At 36.5% G+C, this 11,128-nt stretch overlaps 1 long non-coding RNA gene across 3 annotated transcripts; it reads right to left on the bottom strand.

The window, feature by feature from the left end:
• Positions 1-8,189: 8,189 nt before the first annotated feature.
• Positions 8,190-10,404, bottom strand: LOC147536880 (uncharacterized). Of its 3 annotated transcripts, none has more exons than XR_015224823.1 (5): positions 9,872-10,404; positions 9,257-9,472; positions 8,835-8,901; positions 8,626-8,705; positions 8,190-8,450 (listed from the first exon to the last, which is right to left on the bottom strand). It is a non-coding gene; the product is annotated as an uncharacterized LOC147536880 (long non-coding RNA). The 3 variants fall into 3 exon arrangements; XR_015224822.1 differs by having other exon boundaries at positions 9,286-9,472; XR_015224821.1 differs by lacking the exon at positions 9,257-9,472.
• Positions 10,405-11,128: the final 724 nt, after the last annotated feature.

The raw sequence follows: 11,128 nt of genomic DNA, 5'->3' as shown, positions 1-11,128 counted from the left end.
CTTGTCTTCCGTACACCATAGCCAATAACCCTCGACTCCTGTAGCATATCCTAAGAAAATGGTCTTCTTTGCTCTATTATCAAGTTTGTTACCTTTAACATGGTAATAGACCGTACAACCGAAAACCCTAAGTCTCCTGTAATCTGCATGTTCACCTGACCATACCTCGTAAGGTATGCCGCCATCTAAAGAAGATTGTGGAGACCCGTTCACAATATAACAAGCTGTAGCAACAGATTCTGCCCACCATTCTACGCCTAATCCCGAATTGGAGCGCATACATCTAGCCTTCTCAAGTAGTGTACGGTTCAATCTCTCTGCGACTCCATTATGTTGAGGTGTGTTTACTACTGTCCAGTGTCTCACAATGCCTTCCTGATTACAAAACTCCTTGAATGCCCCATCCGTGTACTCGGTCCCATTATCCGATCTCAACGTCTTCAGCTTTCGACCAGTTTTGTTCTCAACCATTGCTTTCCACACCAGGAATGTGTTGAATACCTCATTCTTATGCTTTAGAAAATAAAGCTAGACAAATCTCGAATGATCATCAACGAATGTAACAAACTACCTGGAACCACCTTGGAAGGTAACTTTGCCGGTCCCCAGACATCGGTATGTACGTAGTCTAATACCTCTTTGCTCCTGTGCTTGCTTGTAGAGAACGTCACCCTGTGTGCCTTCCCGAACACACAATGCTCACAAAACTCCATGCAAGGCTTCTTCATGTCCTTTAACAAGCCTTTCCCGCACATCAAAGATAGACCCTTTTCTGACATATGCCCAAGGCGCATATGCCAAAGCCTCGTACTAGCCGTTGGATCCCTTCCACTGATTCCTACTCCTACATCTCCCGTAATTGTTGTCCCCAAAAGTTTGTATAAATTACCGTAACGAGTACCTCTCATTACCACCAAAGAACCCTTAACGACTTTTATGGAGCCATTCTCTATAATTATCTTACAACCGTTCCGCTCCAACACACCAAGGGAAATTAGATTTTTCCGCAAATCGGGTATGTGTCTTACGTCCGTCAATGTTCTCACTACTCCATCGTGCATCTTGATCCGTATTGTTCCGAGTCCCACAGTTTTACATATACTATCATCACCAGTATAATTGTACCACCATCAATACTCCTATAGGTAGTAAACCACTCCCTATTTGGACACATATGGTGTGACGCCCCTGAATCAAGCATCCACTTATCGGAGATCTTCTCAGACACCTCTGTTACCGAGAAACATTCGTCAGGGTCTTCTGACACATATCCCGCCTCTTGCATCTCTTGTTTCCCTTTGTAGCCTTCGTTCTTTTGCTTCAACTTTCTCTTTGGACAAGCCGCTTTAAAGTGGCCAAGCTCACCACAACTAAAGTACTTTTTCTTGAAAGTGCCTCTTGATTTGGATCTAGATTTCCCGCCCTTTCCCTTTCCCCTTTCATTATTCCTCCCCCTCGTTACAAACAACCCTTGTGCTTGATCCTTGTCTACTCCACCTGACGTCATACTGCTAGTAGCAACCTTACGAAGGTCATCCGCTAATAACGAATTTCTCGTCTCTTCCACGCTTAGACTGTCACCAACAAGCATCAAAGTTTGAACAAGGTTCTCATAGGATTTAGGCAATGAAAGTAACAATATGAGGGCTTGGTCCTCATCCTCAACCTTAACATCAATATCCTTCAAATCTGAGATAATCCTGTCAAACCTATTCACATATTCCTGAATAGAAGAACCCTCTTCCATTCTACATGTGAATAATTTGGATTTTAAGTAGACCCGATTCGTTAAAGTTTTCGTCATGAAATTGCTTTCTAGCTTTAACCACACACTCGCCGCCGTTGTTTCTCCGTCTACTAGGAACGCCACGTCCCTCTCAAGACACAACATAATGGTTGCCCGTGCTTCGAGATCTAACTCCTCCCAATCCTCATCTGACATATCTCCTGGTTTCTTTCCCGTCAACGTCTTGTGTAATTTCTGTGAGATTAACAGATTCTTCATCTGCATCCGCCAATAAGAAAAATCGTTTTTCTCATTGAACTTCTCTATCTCATATTTCCCTGATTTGACCGTACCACTTTTCGATCCCATCTTCTCTTCGTTCAATCTCAACAAGGCTCTGGTACCAATTGTTAATACTAAAAATCGTGGAAGCTATCGAACCTATCCTAGAAATTGATCCGATTATGAAAATTAATCGAAAAGCTAAGCCAAAATTTTAAATCTGCGAACAGAATTAACGAGGTTCGGCTTTAAAGCCTACGTCCTCGGGCGAACAAGAAATCTTTATTGAAGGATAGATGAAGACGACTCACACAACCCGCAAGTTCGTCCCAAGATGGTACCGTATAGAAATCAACCTTCTATACTAAATCTTCGACGACCGAGAAATTAAACACCGCTCAAAACTATGAACAAAATTTCTCTCTTACTTGCTCTCACTCTATCTAGCTCTCTATTGAATTGAGCTCTTAAGTTGTTGTTGAGTTGTTTGTTGATGTTGATTTGATTGGACTCAAGACCCCCTATTTATATAATAATATAAGCCGACATATTGAATCCAATTTGAATCAATTTAGAAACCAAACTAAACCGCCTTGGCATAGCTTTTGGAAACTGCCTCAATTCAAACCAAAACCGCCACAAGCATTCATGAAACCGCCACAAGCAAACCGCCTCTATCCATGGCCATGAAACCGCCTCTTACTCTTACAATATATTAGGGTTTTTATCTCTTAGGAATACAATATTGATTTTAATATTTAGTAACCATTTTTTTTTTAAGAATCAGTAGTTTTTTACTTGTAGGGTTTTTATCTCTATGTTATGCTTTAAATACAATATTTAGTCAATATTGAGCTTAAATCATTGAATAGGTTCAATATTTATTTCAATTTAAATTCAAATTCTTGTGGTTCATTTTAATAGGATTTGAGCTAATTCTTGTTTATGACAAGCTTTCATGTTATATGTTTGGTTTTATATAGAAATGACTTCAGATGCATCAGAATGTTCAGAAGGTTCAGAGGTCGATGTCTATGAGTGTGAGGATGAAAGACACAATGTTCAATTAGACTCAGAAGTAGAAGTAGAAGCACCTAGGACTGGGATGGAGTTTAATACGGTTGAGGAGTTGTACCGGTCCTTCAACAAACTAGCTATTGTGGCTTCTGCAAATGAAAGAAGTACCGACTACTTGAAAGCTCATCTCCTGAAGTTTAAGCGAAAGACGAATTTCCAAGATAATGTGAGCAGTGGCTCTGGTTATACCGTTGATTGTGCGGAAAATGCACGACGTGATATTCTTGATCCAGTCTCATGTAAGGCGAAGGGGAGTCCTCGAGAAAATAGATTTAAAAGGAAAAACTACAAGTCGAAGAAACGAGTAAGTAAACCTAAAATTATATATATCTCTTACTTTCTTATTTGTTGATACGCAAACTGATTCGTGATTTTGTCATTTAGTGCACCATGCTAAAACGCCTACATCTAATCCTGTTTGTGGTTCGGTTCCTGAACCGAATTGTGATATTACAACTACACAAGAGAGTAGACTCAGTGGTATTGCAGATTGGGGTGAAAAGGAGATTTAAGAGGTGCAAATTTTTGTGTTAATGTGGATGACAAGACTAATTGGTGAATTTATTTTGAATGAAGATGAAGATGTGCCTATGTTTCTTAATTTAGATGTTTATATTTGCTGAATTTATGTTTGAGATGATCTAAAGGTTTGGTTGAGATGTTTAGTTCATATGAAACATTAACTTAAGAAAGTGTTTGTAAGTTTTATAGTGAATTACATGGGTATTTGGCTGAAGCTGGAGTTTATGGTGTTAAAGTTGATGTTCATTGTATTTTAGTGTCTGACTTGATTATTCCTGCTAGATTTCTTGTTTGACATTGATCTCATGGATAACTAATTTGCTCCTTGCACAAGGTATTTTGCATTGATGCCTGACATTGAACTGATGGAGTAACCATAAGACTCCATGAAAATAATAAGTTCAATTGTTAAAATTGTACATCAAAATCAAAATTTTCAAAGTTTTGTTGTCACTGGCACTACAGAGCACCTGTTCAAGACTAATGGGCATGGACACCTTCACAGTATAATTTTCATACATAACAAACCCTAGATTACAAGAAGAAACCTAATCAAAACTTAGTTCAATGATCAAACTTCAACTTCCATGGTTTTGATGTTCCTGTACACTACATTACTAACACCAGAAGTTATAAAGGCAAATAATTTTATAACAACACCAAATTAAGGAAGATGTGAACAAAGCTTAAGTTTAAATGCTGAAAACAATATAAATTTCATTCATTAGTTCGAAAGACTACACGAACAAGTTCATACTAGATCACTAATCTTGACCAAGAATGCTAAACATACACTGATACAACAATAACTAAAATGTAAACCACAAAAAGTTTATTTGCTTCTTTCTATCTTATCCATCTTCAAATTAGGCAGCGTAGATGTATTAAGTTCGTCATTCATCATTCGCGAAGATGTTGGTATTGATGAAGAAGATGAAGCCGAGCCTTGAGTCAGCTCAAAATGAAATGAGATAGAACATCAATCCTCATCAACGAACACTTGTAATACATAAGTCCGGTAATGTCTTTCGATCTACACATTTTCATAATCATGTTCCCACCACCACAGAAACGTGGAATCTCTCCAAATGTAGTTTGAGACATACTGAAAATAAGAACAATAAGACTATAAATCAATAAATTTCTTATTTGCAATTAAGAACAAACATCAACAACTACTGTTGTAATACAAATGAAAAGTCAGGAAGGGAAGAATAAGATGTGAAATTTCACAATTTGGAGATGGAAACATGGAGATGTTGAGTAATCACTGTAGTTGGGATTTCGCCTCCTCCTCATCATACCTCAGACAAATTAAAATCAATATTGTACTCTTCATAGATAAACACAATAATAGATCAAAAAATCTACTTTACTAAAAATTTAAATCGATGTTGTACTGCTAATGGATAAAAACCCTAAACCCATCATGATGCAGGGGCACCCGGCGTGGAGGCTTTTTCCATGACCAAACCGGGCCATGGTCCATCCGGCCATGAAGAGTAGTTTTAGGAAGTCCCAATTTTAGTATGATTATTAGAGAATTTAGGTTTAGGAAATTATGATATTTTAGTATTTCCAATAATTGGAAAGGTCCAGATTTGAGTCTAGTTATTTAGGAAGTTGCAGTCTTTTAATTATTTACGAAAGTCTAATTCAAGTCTATCTAGGAAAGTCCAAAATCCTATAAAAGGATGTCTAGTTTGTCCATTATTCGCAGATTGAAGAGAAACCCCTTTGAAGTTTTAATAAAGTTGAGTATTTTAGAGTTATTTAGCCTTTATTTTATCGTTCTTATTTAGTTTATTCGTCTTCTTTAATTCCGCTGCGTTTCTACATCAAGTGGTATTCAAAGCCATCAAAATTCTGGAATTTTTTTTTAGTATTTTCGTGAAGGTTAATTCTTATATCAATGGATTCTTCGTCCTATAGTGATGAAAGTTTTTTTGAAGAAAGATCAAATTACGAGGAAGATGATTTATCTTACCAAAATATTTATTTCAATAATTTACAAGAAGATAACTTCTCCTACTATGAGGCAGAAAATTTCTATGAGTCGAATATGAATGATTTTGGATACGAATGGGACGATTCAAAACATAACTATGAAGACAAAATACCTATTGAAGAAAATCATCAAAAGAAGAATTCGACATGTTCGTATGATTGGGAACCCGGAGACGAACCAAGTAAGTCATATTTTTTTCCTTCTCCTCCATCTTCCTATTATTCTATAGAACAACCAAATCATAACCATTCTTTTAGAAATCCCTTGCCGCCGCCACCATATTCACCACCACCACTGTATTCTCCTCCCATCCAAAAACCAAGTCACAACATTGCCTCTTTGCTAAACCCTAGTTATGTAGACTACAACCCGGATTCTATAGGCACCCCTGGTTTCCCCACACATAATTTTTCAATCCCAACTACAGGCATAACCCAATTCCACCAACCGGTTCAGGCTTCCATCCCATCCTTATGGTGTCCAACACCACCACCTCACCAAAACCCAACTTCCAATTTCAATTATTTAAGTCCCCCCATTCCTCTCTTACCGCAACCTACCCTTTCATACTCTTATAACCATCCACAAGTTTATAATGAGGAACAACAACTCCAAGCACTTCCCCATCATCTTTATCCTCATACTCTACATGCACCCTACACAAGCCCAAACAACCCACCTCCCTACTACTTTTCCATCACCCAATTTCATCCAACCTAATTTCTCCCAAATACATCCATACCCATACACAAATCCAGACCTAATCCATACTACTTCCACCCCAACCAATGCTTTTAGGCCCTTCGAAAACCAAGGAAACTTTTTGCACCACCCTAGCTTTGTCGAACACCCTTCGTATATGGGTTATTCTTATTCGAGTTCGGAAGCCCAAGTTGAAGGACACGATCAAAAGCAAAAACCAATGACGAATCTTGTTTCTACTGTCGACAAAATTAGTCAACTCAAACCTGAATATTATCCTCAAGTTGTGATGGAGTGGTACAATTATGGAGGAAAAAGAGAGAAGTGGAAAACATATATTGAGAGTGGTTGCACACAGGGGCGGACCCACGTTGGGACCTGTGGGGTCACGTGCCCCCAGGTCCCAAAGGTAAATGTCTAGTATTTCAGTATTTCACATAACATTAACCTTATAAGTAAAAGCCAACCACTACTTAATCATCAAAGCCGAGTAGCTGTAGTGGTGGCAGCATGGGTTGTTCGCAAGTAAGGTCCTGTGTTCGAATCCCCCAGGCCGCATCTCTTTTTCTATGTTTTTCTAGGGTAAATTCATATTGCCCCCTAATTTTCACTTAGCTATCATTTTAGTCCTATGTTTTTCCATTTTGACCCCCTATTTACATGTGTATTCAGGTTTTAGTCTTTTTCTTGGTAAATTTCATATTGATTTCCGCTAATATTGTTAGAGCTATTTTTTTCCACAAATATATATATACTAGGTATAATCCGTGCCCGTAGGGCACGGAAAATACTTTTATCGCATCACAAGAGGTTCAAATGAAAAACAGTGTACTAAAAAAAACAACTATTCAGCTTTCTTCCAGACTACATATAGGGGAATGTTTATGTTGTTTGGATACCCAAAAACACTATTTACCAACAAAGAAAATGAAACTTCAATATCGAAAACAACCCACTCTTAAGTTAAAATGTTACTTTTCAACCGCCTATTGCTTCATCTATACATTGTTAACATCACATTGTCATTTTTCTCTATATTAGACTTTTTTTGTTGTTGAAAATATAAGATAAATAGTGCTTTCTGGACATCCTGAACATATTCACTAAAACACAAACTTTAATATCAAAAGGCGACCCAATGTCCAACTTCAAGAAAGCTTTTAATTAGCAATTCTTACTTTTCTTTCTCTTTTTATCGTATTTAACAGGTTCCTCATCCATGTTATCAATATTTGCCACCTCTGGCAGTGTTTTTAGATCATTCACATTCTTCCCATTACAACTCTTTTCCAATACCTTGTTTCTGCAAATTAAAGAAGACTCTTTGCGTTACCACTCTTAGTAGTCTATAATACATTTCTTCTAAATATGTTAAAAATAAAGAGAGTAATAAGTGAGATGATATTACATAAAAAGAATTCAACAAATCATTGAAAGAGAAAATAACGGCAAAGCTATGAAAAGTTTTGCTATGTCAATTTTATATAAATAAGTTCTTTACATACTATTAGAAACCTCCAAAAAAGCCGTCTTTGCATTAGATTATTCAACATACTATATCTACAAAAGAAAAAGTTTGTTGAAGGGATTGAAAAGGAATTATTAGTTACATAACAAAATCAAGAGAGAAGCATTAGAAGAACTAACATTAGAGTTACAAAGAATAGAAATGAAAGCAGTACCACATCAAGAAATGTGGGCAAAATCAAAAAAGAAATTTATAAATGAAGCTATAAATCTATTCATCCTACAAAATTTGTAAAATATAAGTAACTTTAAAGTAAAAAAAAAAGTGGAATCAAATGAAGGTAAAAAAATCATCACTACCGGTCAAGGTAACGGTATTTCAAATATTCATTTCCTCCTATCATCACTTTAAAGTAAGAAATGTAGCCCATCAAGGGCTTCATATATAAATGTTAGGACTGCTTGAAATGTCATTTAGTATCTCACTTTTAACTCTCGTAAGTGTTATTTGTAGTAAGCATTAAACATGTATGTTTGATAGATATCAACATTAAATTTCATATATATTATTGGCCTAGAGGCGAAGTTGCCAGAACATTAATGATGCGTGTGATGATCCTGATCGTCATGACCGTCAGGAGATCCACCTGGGCCGACGACTTCGTGCTGGAAAACATCAAAAGAATCAAGTCAGCCATTCATTCACGACTCCTATTACCTTAAACCCTTGGTTTGGTTTATCACTCTCATTTCATAAGTATGAAATTCATACTATCAGTATACATTGAAATGCTACGAGGGATGTCTCGAGATTTTGTTAATGAAAGAAACCGGCACTTACCACAAAATATTGAGAGCACACAGGACATTCATGTGGCTTTCCTTTTTCCAGCCAAAACCAGACAACATCGTGCTCATCTTCTGCTAATATATCAAGTAATAATAATGTTACATAGGTTATTATCAGAATTACTGGATGGATTCAACAGAGAACAATAAAATACTACCCACGAGAAGCTAAACTGAAAAGGTATAAACAAATAGACTTACCGTCTTCACCACCAGGGCATCCAAGTATTCTTTTGTCGTAGGTTGATTTTACAATAGCAGGCGCTTCCTAAAAGAAGATATCGTCTTTAAACAATTGAGCCATAACAGAAGAAAGAGTAGCATGAGAACTAATACATCTAAGTGTATCGAAAACCACAACATGGATATAAGCGAACTAATCCGATAAAAATCACAATTTCCAAGAATCAAAATCCAATAGTAAAGTGGTTCTTGTTTTTGCTTTCTTTTGACCATAAATTTGTGAATAGGTCACGAGTTTTCATGATTCTGCACCAGTAGTTGCTGGGATTCAGTGAAAAGACTCCATTTTAGGCTTTAAGTGGTATGCTTCCACTTATTTGGTTCAAAGCTTAAAACTATGTAGTTTTCATCTTATTGAACTCAAGTTGTTATAGACTTACGAGAATTCTAAAGAGTTGAATGAGACTACCAATGCCGCATGCTTTTCATCACAAGATATGCTCCTATAATCCAAACATATGGTTGAAACGACCAAATAAGGTTGCTCTTGAAACTCCTCATCTTGAAAATCATTACTTTATGATTCACAAACCCGACGCTTACTGTGGGCAGAAGTGACCAACTGACCATTTGTTTGCCACCATTGTTTTCTTTATCTTTTGCAATACTCAGACCAAAAAAATTAAACCAATCATATATACCACAAGAAAATGTGATAGGTGCCAAGAAGCTACTACTCAAGCTAGTGCCAAGAAGCTACTACTCAAGCTAATCCCAGACGGCACATGCATAAGTATTAGAGCCTGTCCGCACAAAGTAATAATGCTTAAATGATTTTATTGATAAGGTTAAATGCGCTTCTCTTAGTAACTGGATTGAACCGTATACACCTTTTTGTTAGTTTCACATGTTGGTACAATACACATATATCAAAATTTTATTGCAGACCTTTGAAACAAAAGAGTCTAATCACTGATATTGTATCTAATTTTTATTGCAGACCTAATGTTGAATTGCATAACAATTTATGCCTCAAGAAAGGACAGAATAATTACCAACCAAATCTTCTGCCATGATTCATCAAAACCCTAAACACCTGAACCTGAAAAGAAAACAATTAAAAACCATAATCAATTCATGAAATTCCATAATCAATTTGATTGAATATCAATTTGATGAAGAATTGAAGAGGTGAATAACAATTTGATGAAGAAATGAAATACCATAATCAGAACCCTAAACACCTGAACCTGAAAAGAAAACAATTAAAACCATTAGAAAACCATTGAAAACAAAGGAAGGAACCCCTAAATCCCTGAACCAAGAGGATGAAATTCTTCTGTCAAGATTCACCATTTCGATTTGGAGAAATGAAAAAACGAAAGAGGCGTGAATTTCTTTATCAATTTTTGGCCATGAAGATGCTGTAACGGGGGAAGGAGAAGATAATGCGGGAAGATAAGAAGATAAGGAATTCCCTAATCAATTTCTTCATCAGTTTTGTAACATCAGGTCATCAATTTCTTCATCAATTTTTGCCATCAATGCTGTAACGTGAGAAAGGAAGGAGGAACAAGGCGTGAGGGAAGATAACCGGCCAGATTAAAGGGTTTAGTCACTTTTTTCTTTGAGTAGGTCAATCAATTAAGGTGGGTAATAGATCTAAAGGTGAGTATCTTATCAAAATCGCAACGGACGGCCGGATTTGTCTTTCGGCTTGTCCCAGTCAGCAAAAAAGTTTATGTTTTATATAATATATATATATATATATATATTATACGTGTGTGTGTTTATTTTTACTATTTTTCTAGAATGAGTTTGCCCTCTCTCTATCCTTAACTTCTTTATGTAATTCAAATGTGTATAAAACTATTATTTATATCGACACAACTCATAAATCAACAAAGTCGAATTGGCTTAGAATGAAATTTAATGTATAAAATTTACTCTCTTGGACGTCACATCAAAATTTTTGGACGATTCACAATTTTTATTATAACTAAAAGTGCCCCCACAAAGGAATTTTTCTGGGTCCGCCACTGGTTCGCACAAGGACAGTGACTTTGAAGGTAAAGAAGCGTCTTTTATCGGTTGATTGGAAGTTCTCGCATGTCATAGAACAGAAACGTAGGCGCGAGCTACGATATATAGTGCTGAAAGGGAAGACTTATACATCTCTTGTAAGAGATTGCCAAGGATATTTAAAAGATGACGAACTCTTAGTAACCGGTGTGAAGTCAAAATTTCCAACAAACGGGAAGAAGTTCTCCTCAACCATTAATAGACAGTCACAAACGGGTTCTTTAGAGAAG

This window comes from Eschscholzia californica, unplaced genomic scaffold (assembly GCF_041429995.1).
Source record: "Eschscholzia californica isolate CP2 unplaced genomic scaffold, dmEscCali1.0.p SCAF_5, whole genome shotgun sequence".
NCBI lineage: Eukaryota > Viridiplantae > Streptophyta > Magnoliopsida > Ranunculales > Papaveraceae > Eschscholzia > Eschscholzia californica.
This window is presented reverse-complemented; position numbering and strand designations above follow the sequence as displayed.